We start from the raw sequence: 14,737 nt of genomic DNA on the forward strand, positions 1-14,737 counted from the left end.
TTTTTAGATAATTTCTGAATTGTTTCGTCATATTCTGAATTCTGGACCATATCGACAATTTCTCTTTCGTTGACACATACCGATACGCAACATTCTGAGTCCACTCTCGGATTTCAGACCCTCTGATTGCAACAAAGGCTTGTAGCATAAAAGGATGTGTTTTAATACAATTGAGTGTTATTTCAGAGTCAGTCCAAAACCCTATACGGTCAAGAGGTCGCTATTGGCAACCTAACCAGTAGAATGGGTGTACCTCACAATGACTTCTGCAGGGGCTGTGGAGATGAAGAAGAAATTAAGTCGGTACAACACCTCTTCTGTGAATGTCTTACACTTCAAAAAAGCAGTGCCAAATATCTTGGCGATTATTTCTTTGACGGCCTGGGAAATTTACAAAATATCTCACTGGAGTTACTTTCCTAAAAAGATCTAAGTGGTTTAAGCAACTTAGTTAGGGAAAGGAAAACAAATGCAGGTATCGCAATGGGCCTTAGGGCCACCGAGTGTCCTGGCTTAAACAAACAACCAGACCAACCTAAACTAACCTACTTAAGACTTGCCAAAGCCTTCGGGTAGTTTTTCCGTCGATTGGAACGATTTCACTATTCCTAAAGCTTCGCCGGATAGACATGATATTTAATAATTAAACCGCTAAATGACCGGAACTGAAGGGTCGTTATGAACAATCATCTCAAACAAGCTCATACAATTATGTTAAGCGCTCAATTTTGCGACAATATTGATTTAATTGAAGCCTTAGCTTCTACAAGTATAATCAAATCGTAAAGAGTACTACAGGCGGCATCATCCTTGTCAATTTCTTCAATGCCTGATTGATATTTTATAAGTTTCTTGTCATATGGATTTGCCATCTCAAGTCGACACTTTAATTCCTCTGAATTTCGCGAAATTGATTTATCGAGATGCACGATTTAACTCGTAGTTTGCTTGTTTTTACAATCTCCCTTTGTCTTTTCAAAACTTTTGTGTCATCTATCCGACCTCACTTTTGCTGATTATTTTTGTTCTCCGCTACACGTAGAGTAAGATCATGATTCAATGATAAAAGGTTTGCTCAGTAAGCAGCTTTCTCGTTCTCTTTTGGCAAATCGGCTCCCTTGGCAAGACACTGGGTTGCTAGCTCTAGAATATTTTAGTAAAAGTGGAGGAAAAGTAAAATTTGTAGAAAAAACATTTCATTTTCAAAATGGTCTGCTTACGGTAACATTGCATACTTCATTATAAAAAAGTTGGAATTGACGGGACTTCTTTCCAATGAGGCCACCTTCCCCTGGATGGATGAAGTTTCCAGAGGAGGCTTAGCAACACAGTACCAGCATGAAAAATCTCCTCATAAAATACCACCTGCCGGAATCGGCTTACAACTGTAGGTCCTTCCATTTGTGGAAGAACAACAAGACGCGCGCTACAAATAGGATTAGGATCTCGCCCACATACCTTACAGAATTGTATGTGCCAATTATTTATTTCTTTTTAACAAAATAGTTTCAGATTCATTATTTTTTAAACCGTTCGCAGTTTGTTTCTATTTAAGTAAAAAAATACTTTTTCGCTACCATTTTTACCAAAAAGGATTTAATTTGTTCCACTTTATTCACTTTATATTTTAAATACAACCTTTTGTAAGGGAGTGCCAAAAATTGAATATTAAAGGTTTGCTCACTAGACCTTTAATAATTGAATCATGGGCATAGGATACAAGCGGTAACAAAAATGCACAGTCGCGTGTGGCACCAAGTCGGAATCGGGCGTTCGTGAGGCATCTTTGCCAAGAATCGCGCCTTTGTTTTAAACTTTAGTACTTTGTATTTCAAATAAAATACACATTGTTTCATAATTAATAAATCTAAATAAAACTACTAATTATCACATGAAGGTGGCTGAAGACATGCCTGAGCAAGTGAATTCGGGCCCAACGATTATTCAGCGCATCATAACAGGTGATGAGTGGGTATATGAGTTTGGCATGCAAGCCAGTCAACCAATCAACAGGCGGCTTAATGGCGCTATCCACATGAGCCGAAACCCAAAAAACCACGTCTAAGTCGGTCAAAAGTGAAAGTCATGCTACTCATTTTCTTTGATTATCATGGTGTGGTGCACTCGGAATTCGGTAAATAAAGAATATTACTTGGAAGTTATGCGACGTTTGAGAAAGAATGTGAGAATTTGTGGAAAGAAAACTCATGCACCTTGATAACGCATCGTCTCACAAGGTTTATATTGTGCACACCTTTTTTACCAAAAATTCGACAAATATCCTCGAACAACCACCGTATTCACCAGATTTAGCCCCTTGTGACTTTTTCCTTTTCCCAAACTTAAATTGCCACTCCGCGGACGCCGGTTTGAGTCGATAGAGTCCATTAAGGAGAATTCGCTCAAGGAGCTGAAGAAGATTTCTTCAAACGCGTTTAAAAGGTGCTTTGATGACTGGACTAATCGTTGGCATATATGTATTGCTTCGAATGGAGCCTATTTTGAAGGCGACAAAATAAATTTTGATGATTAAACAATTATTTTGCGTTTTATTGAACAATTTCCGGTACTTTTTTGACAGAATGTATGTTGTATGAATATAATTTTTCATTCCGCGAAAAAAAGAAAGCCGGCCCAAACGGATGAAAGCAGAAAAATGTTTGGAGGCAGCAGAAGCAATAATGGAAGTTGAAACATCCAGACTCTTCGAATCTTTTTGCGAAGTATTGGTGCAAGAATTTTACAGAGTGCTGAGTAGGAACGAAGTGTAAAAAATGTTGAGAGAAAGCCGAAAGAAGGTAACAAAGAATTTCCACGAATATGTTTTGTACATGCGAAAAAATGCGTTATTGGGAAGTGGAGAAAACGAGTTGGTGATTGGTGAAAAATGGCAAATCTACAAAAATTAAATATAACGACAAATAACTTAAAACTGCGTAATTAAAATAAGCAGGACTCCGCAACAAATAACTTAAAATAAATTAAATAAGCGGAACTCCGCAACATCCCCACCCCCGGTAATCAGCCCGATTTACCACTATCAACGTCTAAGACGGCCAGCTTTTAAACTGAACGTCGTTTCACACCAATTGAGATTCGTATGTCTGCACGCAGCACTTCACCATCAGCCCCGGAGTACACTCGCTCGACCTTGCCACGACACCATTCCCTACTGCGAACATTGAGATTACATATGAATACTAGGACCCCTTCTTGCAACGGCTTCGTTCGTTGGTCAGCGGCCGAGAATTGACGACGTTTTCTGCTTTAATAAGGAAACTGTTCATGGTATGCTCCTTTGGCGCAATTTCTTTGAAAGGATAACGGAGCACACGCTTGACGCACTGCACCATTCTCTCCCAGGCACTACCTTGTGCTGGAATAAATGGCGAGTTGAACACCCATTCGACACCCTTCTCCGATAATTCATTTTGCAGACGAACGCAATCATGGACTTCGACGAATCCCTTTGCCTCTTGATCGGTACCCACGAAATTCCTTCCAGTGTCAGATGTGATACGTATGGGCACACCACGACGGTTTATGAAATTTCGTATAGCAATAATGCATAAATCATGAGCCAACTCCAGGTGCACAGCTCGCACAGTCAATCAGGTAAAAAGCGCTACCCATCTCTTTTCAATGCTGCGCCGGACAGTAACAGGGCAAAAATAATCGAGTTCCGTGTAGCTAAACGGTGGCACGTATGGAGTGAGCCTATCCTTACGAGGCGGACCCATTAATGAAGCTACTGGTATTGCCTTGTTCACTCGGCACTCAGCACAACTGGCGACCACGCTGCGCAACAGGTTTCTTATACGAGGCACCCAAAATCTGCGGGGAATGTTACAAATCGTTGCTTCCAGGTTCTGGTGGCACATGATGGTATGATAGTGCAGTATCAGAAGTTTTGTAAAGGCATGTTCAGGCGGCAAAATAATGGAGCGTCGGGTGCTAATAGGAAGCCAGCTAGCAGCGTAGATGCGTCCCTTCACACGGAGAATGCCCTCCTCGTCCACTTACGGCGAAAGTTGAATCAGCGTGCTATTACGAGCAATTCCATTTCCCTTCTCAATGGATTGAAACTCCTCAGCATAAACCTCGCGCTGTACCATGCGCCATAAAAGGCGTTTGGCATTTTCAACCTCCTTCGCGGTCAAACCATAGCATCTGTCTGACAGAATACGGCAACGGCTATTGTCGATGAAACGCAAAACCCAAGCAGTTGATCTCATCAATCTGTTAAAAGTAGAAAAGTTTTTAAAATTCAAAAAGCTAAAACTCACAATGACCAAGACGAATTTGCGGCGTAGCTCTTCATCAGATTCATCATAACTGATAAGGGTGGCGTCTTCCGAAAGTCAGTCATACTCTTCCTGCTGTAGAAACTGGAGTCCATATGACCAACGCGCAGTTGGGTTGAGATGTGATCGTTTGCACGTGTAGCTTCGTCAGCTACATTATGTGTAGTGGACAGCAATCTCCAATTTTTAGTACTTACGGCCAAAATCTTTGCTACCCTGTGATGCACAAAGGGCTTGTAACGCCGATGCTCACTTTGGATCCATTTAATCACAGTCTTTGAGTCGCTCCATAGTACGCAGTTCTCGATGACGACGGAGTGCTCTTCGCGAAGGCTGAGCTTAAGACGAGAGCCCAAAACCGCAGCCTGAAGTTCAAACGGGGGTACAGTAAGGATTTTTATTGGCGCACATTTTGACTTTGCAGATACGAATACCACTTCAATTTCACCCAATGAGTTGCGACATCCCTAATAGGCAACAGCGGCGAAGGCAACTTCACTGGCGTCTACGAATATGTGGAGCTGCAGGTTATGAGGTGATCCATTGCGAAAATAAGAGCGAGGTATATTGAATTTGGCGACTTCTTCTTCTTAATTGGCGCGATAACCGCTTACGCGATTTTGGCCGAGTTTAACAAAGCGCGCCAGTCGTTTCTTTCGCGTGCTAACCGGCGCCAATTGGGCACGCCAAGTGAAGCCAAGTCCTTCTCCACCTGATCTTTCCAACGCAGAGGAGACCTTCCTCTTCCTCTGCTACCACCAGCTGGTACCGCATCGAATACTTTCAAAGCCGGAGCGTTTGTATCCATTCGGACGACATGACCCAGCCAACGAAGCCGCTGGATCTTTATTCGCTGCGCTATGTCTATGTCGCCGTAAAGCTCATACAGCTCATCGTTCCATCGCCTGCGATATTCGCCGTTGCCAACGTGCAAAGGACCAAAAATCTTACGCAGAATTTTTCTCTCGAACACTCCAAGCGTCGCTTCATCGGATGTTGTCATCGTCCACGCTTCTGCGCCATACGTTAGGACGGGCATGATGATAGTCTTGTAGAGTGTTAGTTTTGTTCGTCGAGAGAGAACTTTACTGCTCAGTTGCCTACTTAGTCCAAAGTAGAACTTGTTGGCAAGAGAGATTCTACGTTGGATTTCAAGGCTGACATTGTTATCGGTGTTAATGCTGGTTCCTAAATAAACGAAGTCTTTTACAACCTCGAAATTATAACTGTCAACAGTGACGTGGGTGCCGATACGCGAATGCGCCGACTGTTTGTTTGAAGACAGGAGGTACTTCGTTTTGTCCTCGTTCACCACCAACCCCATTCGCTTTGCCTCTTTATCCAGTTTGGAGAAGGCAGAACTAACAGCGCGGTTGTTAAGGCCGATGATATAAATATCATCGGCATACGCCAACAATTGTACGCTCTTATAAAATATTGTGCCTGAGCGATTAAGTTCTGCGGCTCGTACGATGTTCTCCAACATCAGGTTAAAGAAGTCACACGACAGCGAGTCACCCTGTCTGAAACCTCGTTTGGTATCAAACGGCTCGGAGAGGTCCTTCCCAATTCTGACGGCGCTGCTGGTGTTGAGCAACTTCATCTTACATAGCCGTATTAGTTTTGCGGGGATACCAAATTCAGACATAGCGGCATACAGGTAACTCCTTTCCGTACTGTCGAATGCAGCTTTGAAGTCGACGAAAAGATGGTGTGTGTCGATTCTCCTTTCATGGGTCTTTTCCAAGATTTGGCGTATTGTGAATATTTGGTCGATGGTAGATTTTCCAGGTCTGAAGCCACACTGATAAGGTCCAATCAGTTGGTTGACGGTGGGCTTCAGCCTTTCACACAATACGCTCGCTAGAACCTTATAGGCGATATTTAGAAGACTAATCCCGCGGTAATTGGCACAAATTGCAGGATCGCCCTTCTTATGGATTGGGCAGAGCACACTTAAATTCCAATCGGAAGGCATGCTTTCATCCGACCATATTTTGCATTGGAGCTGATGCATGCACCTTACCAGCTCCTCGCCGCCATGTTTGAATAGCTCAGCCGGCAGTCCGTCGGCGCCCGCGGCTTTGTTGTTCTTTAGCCGTGATATTGCTATTCTCACCTCGTCATGGTCGGGTAACGGAACGACAATTCCGTCGTCAACGATTGGGGTATCGGGATCTTCACATTCTCTATGACATGCGCAGCTGTCCCCGTTTAACAGGTTCGAGAAGTGTTCCCTCCATAATTTAAGATTGCTCTGTACGTCAGTCACCAGATCGCCGTCTTTGTTCTTACAGGAAAACGCCCCTGTCTTAAAACGTTCTGTAAGCCGCCGAACTTTCTGGTAGAATTTTCGGGCGTTGTTCCTATTGGCCAGCATCTCAAGCTCCTCGCACTCACGTATTTCGGCCTCTCGTTTCTTCTGTCGGATAATACGTCTCTCTTCCTTTTTCAGCTCTCTGTAGCGATCCCACATGGCTCGCGTTGCGCCCGATCGCAGCGAGGCTCTATAGGCGGCATCTTTTCTTTCGGCGGCAGCATGACATTCCTCGTCGTACCAATTGTTTTTTCGGGCTCGCCGGAATCCGATTTCTTCTTCGGCGGCGGTACGTAGGGAACGAGAAATGTTGCTCCATTGCTCGCGCATGCCGGTGTGTTGGGCAGTGCTCTCCGAGAGCAGGAGTGAGAGTCGAGTGGCGAATCTTCTGGCTGTCTGTTGTGATTGCAGCTTTTCGATGTCGAACATTCTTTGCGTAGGTAGATGTACGTTTTTTGCTGCACAGAGGCGTGTGCGCAGTTTGGCTGCAACAAGGTAATGATCCGAGTCGATGTTGGCTCCTCGGATCGTACGTACATCTAATACACTAGAAGCGTGTCTTCCATCTATCACAACATGATCGATCTGGTTTCGCGTTTTTCGATCAGGAGACAGCCAGGTAGCTTGGTGTATCTTTTTATGCTGGAATCTGGTGCTGCAGACTACCATGTTTCGGGCCCCGGCGAAGTCGATCAGCCTCTGTCCGTTACCGGATGTTTCGTTGTGCCGGCTGAATTTTCCGACTGTGGGACCAAAAATTCCCTCCTTGCCCACCCTGGCGTTGAAGTCGCCAAGCACGATTTTTATGTCGTGGCGGGGGCAGCGCTTATAGGAACGTTCCAAGCGCTCATAGAAAGAATCCTTGGTCGCATCGTCCTTCTCTTCTGTCGGGGCGTGGGCGCAAATTAGTGAGATGTTAAAAAATCGCGCTTTGATGCGGATTATTGCGAGACGCTCGTCCACCGGAGTGAACGACAGTACTTGGCGACAAAGTCTCTCTCCCACAACAAATCCGACACCGAATTTGCGCTCCTTTACATGGCAGCTGTAGTAGACGTCGCAAGGTCCTATGTTTTTCTTACCTTGCCCCGTCCATCGCATCTCTTGGATGGCAGTGATGTCAGCCTTTACTCTCACGAGGACATCAACCAGCCGGGCAGAGGCACCTTCCCCATTAAGGGACCGGACATTCCAGGTGCATGCCCTCAAATCGTATTCCTTATTTCGTTTGCAGGGGTCGTCATCAGTGTTGGAAGTTCTCATCCGAGGCTTTGTTGCTGTTTTCATTGGGGGGGCTTTTTAAGTGGCGGGTCCCAAACCCAGCGCACAACCAGCTATGCTGGGATGCTTCGCCTTCTCACGTTAGCTCACTCCCGAACGGATGTTCGGAAGCTAACCAGAGGATACGTGGGCTAATCCCAGACGTTGTGAGCTGCTTGGACCATATGTAGAAGAATCGTCCTGGCCACTCCCAGGTGGATGGCGATCAGTAACTTTCTCCACTTGCGTGGACTTCCACACATGGAACCATCCTCCAAATTTGGCGACTACTGCTAATTATTTACGCCACTTCTCCCACGCGGTTATACCTCGTCCCAACGGTTTTTGTGTTTCCACACTTCGCGCATAAGTATTTTAGCGCCAATAACGAAGATATTCAACAGTCCTAAAATTCACTGCTCCATCGATGTTATGGAATTTTAACTTGAATTCAAAACGATCTGACGACTGCCAAAACAAACCAAGTGCAGATACTACGGTCAATGAATTAGATGTCAAACCACGAAGCTCAAACGCGGTATTCCTGTGAATCGCTTGTACATACCTCGACACAGCGATCGCTTCTTCCTCCGAACTGAAACTATCTACAAAGTCATCGACGTAATAATGGTCCAATATTGTCTTCACAGCACGAGGGGTGGTGCCAAATTCACTTTGATGCTCCAACGCGTTAACCGTCTTGACATAATTGGCAGCACACGGCGAACAAGCAGCACCAAAGGTCATTAGAAATTATTCATTACACATCCGGTGGGCGTGTGGCATTACCTCGACGCCAAAGGAATCGTTGAGCACATCTATCATCTTCCTGTATAAGTACCTGGTGGAACATCTCTTTGATGTCTCCACAAATGGCAACCGCACCTTCACGAAAATGGAACAATATTGCTGGCAGGGACCAATATTCCTGGGGGCTCATCAGCAGTTGCGAATTTAGGGAGATGCCGCTTACCTCAGCGGCGGCGTCGAAGACTATGCGCAACTTACCCGGCTTGTTGGGATTAGCAACAGCAAAGTGTGGGCGTACACTTGGCGGCTTCTGCAGGCAGCACCTTTCGGGCATATTTCTTGACGATGTAGGAGTCCAAAATGCGCTTATACTCAGAGGCGAACCCTGCATCTCGATTCACCTTCCGGTCCTCACTAACCAAACGTTTTAGCGCCATGTTGTAGCTATCAGGCAATTTAACGCTGTCTTTTTTCCATGTCAGACTTTTTTGGAATCGCCCCTCTTCGCGGCATTTAGTAGATTCCAAGATTATTCTGGCACGGACATCTGCTTCACTTTCTGTGGGGGATGCAGCTCTCACGCCGAAGCTCTCAATTTCGAAGAACTCAGCTACCTTATTATGCAGTGACTGGTAGGCTTGGCCGTTCAAAAATAAAGCACGAAGGATGGTAATGTAGTAGATGTTGGGCCAAACACCACCCACCCTAATTCCATATTCGCAACAAAAGGACCACTGTTCTTCGTGTTCATGGTAATCGACGGCAAACCCAAATGGCAATGACCAAGACCAATTAACAGCTGGGCCTAGCCCCAGTGTAACACTGTACTGGCAACGATCGTACATGTTTAGCACCACAGTTCAAGACGTCCCGGCTCAAGCTTTGCAAAGGACGCTGCAAGTTCGACACCGCGTACACGATATGAAGTTTGTGTCGTCTTTCCATACCGGCACCGCTGATGAGTAAATCGACCACCACCGTTGGCTCCTGCGCTACATGCCCTCCAAACCACTGTAGGTTTAAATTCTGCTTGCGCCCTTGCATACCTAAATCTCGAATAAGAGCGTTGTAAACCATGGTGATAGATGATCCTTCGTCTAGAAGTGCGTAGGTGTCGACGCGCCTTTGGTTCCCATATAGCGTAACTGGCAGGATACGGAACAGAAGCTTGCTCTTGATGGAACTGCAACTTAGAACTGCTTGTCCCGAGTCTTGTGACGGCTGCTGGCTATGAGGTGAATGCTGCGTTATTGTAAGCCGGTGCAGGGAGCGTGCATTGGTGCCATAAGTTCGCCTGTTATATGCATGGGGCGATGTTGACTGTCTTGTCAAATTACTGCTGTTGTCCCCTGTTTCGTGTAAAAGCTTGTGATGCACCCTTCGCTTGTGATCCCCCAACGCCATATGGCTTGCGTCGTTGGCAATCGCTTGTAATGTCACCTAAATTGAGACAAGTAAAACATAAACGATACCTTTTCGCTTCGGAACCCCTTCTTGGGACGGAATATTCTAGGAAGCGCGCACAACCTATGGGCCTATGTTGGCCCTCGCAAATTAGACACCTCAACGAACAAGCTCATCGAGCAGCGTAGGATTCAAGTGTAACTCACCTCCATGGGCAGATTGCAAACACACACAAATATTGCTAACCTTTGTTGCAATCGTAAATCCACCATCGGAAATGGGTGCAATTTCCTTCACCTGCGACAGCTGGCTGCGAATCAGTTGTTCAGGACAACCAAATCTAAATTTTAGTTGTTCGATGATATTACCGACGTTATTGAGGTGGATGAGCAGTGACTCAACTGCTTTACGCGCATCTCCTTTCAAGAACTTCTGTAGCCGCTGGTTATTTTCGAAATTGGTGCACCCATACATTACCGTGGATTCTGTGAAAGCCGTAAAAAATATTGGCCAATCTTCTGGATTTCCACAGAACAGAGACTGGACATATCTTTCATGAATTTGATACATGTTTCGTCATTTTTCACGTTTCTGTAAATGTAACTTGATCAATTCCATTGCGATTCCATTTACCTCCTTCTCTATATCCATACAAAATATCTATCAAACAAATAAAATTAAAATTTTCTTTTGAAAAAATGCAACCATTCCATCAGAATTTTCTTATAACGTTGTCACGTTAAACTATCTCGAGTAAACCGACTTTACAGACAACCTCTTTTTGAATATTATTGGGATCAAAACGCATCGTGTGGTACCCACATAGACAATATTGGCCAATTTTTGCCCCAGACTTGAAATTGGTTGAATATATGATATATTACAATTTTTTCTCAACCTTTCAACAGAACGCAATTACGAGTAAAAGCAAAAATGTAAGGTACGGAAGACGTCACAGCTACCAGCTATTTTTTGTTTATAAATCGCTATCGTGACCAAGGCATATTTATAATACGTTCACATACAATATAAGATCTACTTTTTCGCGCTTAACTCAAAATCCGTTATTAAAAAGCGCGATTTCCCATACCAAATTTCTCTCCCAAAATCTGAGATTATAAAATACTCCTAGATAATAACGATACTTTTTGAGATACAACCCTATGTTTTCTGTGTTATCGATAATTATTATTACGAATGTAAAGAGAAACATCTAGAGGTGTAAAAGTAACGAAAAAAAGCAAACCCGTATATGTGCGTTACTATAACGTTGAGTACTCGTTACTATCGTATCGTTACGTTACTCGTTACTTTTGATACCTTATCCATAACGCAACGAATCGAATATATTGTATCGTATGGTACGCGTACAGTATGACCCGATTTACACGAGGAGACATCTGGAAGGGAGACACTGGAAATTCTCTTTTCATGTCTCATTCGCGGCCACACGGGCAAAATTGTTTTCGGCAACATTTTGACATTTAATGCTTTAGCATCGTCTGGTTCGGATGTATTCTCGCATGCGCTTACATGTAAAGCGGAAAACGTTCGTCAACAATTTCTTAAATATATGAATGAAATATGTAAACTGGCTAAATAATAAATAATTTGTTGTTTTTTTATTGAAATATATTTATAAATTATTGTACTTGAATAAAAAAAATTAAATTTAAAATCTTTCATACATAAATAATTAACTTAAAATTAAGTATCTAGAAATACGGGAAAAATTAGAATTCAACATAAAAATGCCCCATAATATATTTTAAATTATACCTACTTTACTAGCAAAAATAATCGTGCATTTCCCAAGCAGTGTTCGGATGTTTGTCATCTTTGTTATCTTCCGTTTGCTTGAAAACCAACACATAACTCAGAACCTTCTCCCACAAAAGGAGAATACAAATGAAGCAACTGTCAAAAATTGCTTTAAGGTTGGAAATACGAATAAGAAGCACAAAGCGTGTCGCCAGTACAGGAGACAAATTCCCTTCTCTCTTCCGCGGCCGTCCTTCACCACCGAACAAAATGTTTCCCTTCCAGTTGTCTCCTCGTGTAAATGGGCACTATGACGTTGCGACGTCACAAGAAAGTGTAGAACTGCAAATGAAGTATTGGCTGAATCTCCCAAATTATAATGAAAAAGCAACAAATAGGTGTCAAAAAGTATTTTTTGACAATAACATTTAAACAACAAAAATCTTTCGTTCCTGATCTAAAATCTTTTCCATTCCCTTTGGCTGAATAGAGCTGCTCTTCTCGCTTAATATTTGGCTCGATTTGGAAAAAGTCCTTTCAGATGGTACAGAAGAAGCCATAACTGATAAATATTTCAGCCAAGCTCGAGAGCTCCGGGTATAGAATTGCCCGTGTTTGCCACCATTTCAAAGGACACTCATTTCGAGATATAATTCTTTCCTCTAAATATTGCCTCATAGTAATAATACTGCTGCTAACTACAGAGCTTGAAGCTGACACTGACGTCGACACAGCGTCAAAATCTTTCCAAATTGAATCGTTATCAGCGTCAATGTTGCTAGTTTTTCAGCTCAGTTTTCCATGCATCTTTCGCAGACTCATAACTTGATAAATCAAACCTAAATACCAGCTTCTTAAAACGCGGGTCTAATAGTCCTGCTTTAGATAACACAGGGTGCCTGTAAAAATTCTGTAACTTTTATTGTATATTCCGTTAGTATTTTATTTGCCAGTTTCTTTCCTGTATCTGTTAATATATTCATAGTTAAACTGACAAAAATTTTGGCCATACTTTCCGTCGAAGCCATGACCATTGAAACAGTCACCTTTTTTTCTGAAGACATTTCTTCAGTGAGTTCTTTGAATGGCTTCAGAATTTTTATTATTTCTGACAGTGTCTGCCATTCGCCTTCTGAAAGAAATGAGCGCGCGCTATACGCGCATGCGCAAACAAACGTACATCAGCAAACGTTTTTATACACGTATAAACTTATTACCTACGTGAACTGAACTCATACTACAAAAAATGCGAGTAACGAAATATATTCGTGGGTAACGTTTCGTTGCTCGGTACTAGAGAGCGCACCCGTTACTCAGTACCGAATACATACAGTTTGCTTCAGCTCTAGAAACATCAAAATAAAAACTAAATGAAATGGATACCGGAAAAGAAAATAGGTCTGTCAACATAATTCTAATAAAATATTTATTAAATATTATTAATTCTGGACTTATTTTACAGAAAAAAGCGTGTGTCCATAAACGTTTTGTTCTCTTATTACTTATTATAAAATGTAATAAGAATTTCCCATGTGTATTACTGCCACAATTTTTTGCACCCTCAGTAAACGTCGCATACGGGATTCCGCCAACTGTTTATTATTAGCAGCAAATTGCGCAATTAAATTAGCTAATCCTTCTCCTCGTATTTTCTTCATATCGATAGTAATAATTCAAGAAACCAAAAACACCGAAATATTCCACCAAAATAATTTATATGAAGAATAACCTTTTAAAACAGTATTCACAGCTGATTGTCATTTTTGCAGGTAATCTGCCATATGTGAACGGGTAGATTAATTTGGTGGATTTATAGGTGGTTAATGCATATGCCAAACACCCAAAACAGGGTGTACGCGCCAATTATATATATATAATGCATATGTGAACGTATTATTAGAAGGTAGTAGCAGCAGTTGCAACTTTTTTTTATTATTTATTTGTCGCCAAAATTATAAAATTTTGTTTAAATTACTCTTACTTTTCATATTTATATATAGATTTTGACATTCCAAAAAATAGTTCTTTGTCGTTCGGGCATGACGAGGTGAGAATAGCGATAACGCGACTAAAGAACAGCAAAGCCGCGGGAGCCGACGGATTGCAGCTGAGCTATTCAAACATGGTGGCGAGGAGCTGGTAAGGTGCATGCATCAGCTTCTATGCAAAATATGGTCGGATCAAAGTATGCCTGCCGATTGGAATTTAAGTGTGCTCTGCCTAATCCATAAGAAGGGTGATCCTGCAATCTGTGCCAATTATCGCGGGACTAGTCTTCTAAATATCGCCTATAAGATTCTAGCGAACGTATTGTGTGACAGACTGAAGCGCACCATCCACCAACTGATTGAACCTTATCAGTGTGGCTTTCGACCTGAAAAGTCCAACATTGACCAGATATTCACAATACGCCAAATCTAGGAAAAAGCCTATGAAAGGAGAATCGACACTTACCATCTTTTCGTCGACTTCAAAGATGCACTCGACAGTACGAAAATGAGTTATCTGTATGCCGCGATGTCTGAATTTGGTATCACCGCAAAACTAATACGGCTATGTAAGATGACGCTGTTCAATACCAGCAACGCCATCAAAATTGGGAAGAACCTCTCCGAGCCGTTTGACACCACCTTCACTATCATCGGCCTTGACAACCGCGCTGTTAATTCTGCCTTCTCCAAACTGGATAAAGGGGCAAAGCGAATGGGTCTGGTGGTGAACGAGGACAAAACGAAGTACTTCCTGTCATCAAACAAACATTCGGCGCACTCGCGTATCGGCACTCACGTCACTGTTGACAGTTATGATTTCGAGGTTGTAAGAGACTTCGGTTATTTAGAAACTAGCATTAACGCCGATAACAATATTGGCCTTGAAATCCAACGTATTTTGGATTAAGTAGGCAATTGAGTAGTATAGTTCTCTCTCGACGAACGAAACT

Source organism: Anastrepha ludens, chromosome 5 (genome assembly GCF_028408465.1).
Source record: "Anastrepha ludens isolate Willacy chromosome 5, idAnaLude1.1, whole genome shotgun sequence".
Classification (NCBI taxonomy): domain Eukaryota; kingdom Metazoa; phylum Arthropoda; class Insecta; order Diptera; family Tephritidae; genus Anastrepha; species Anastrepha ludens.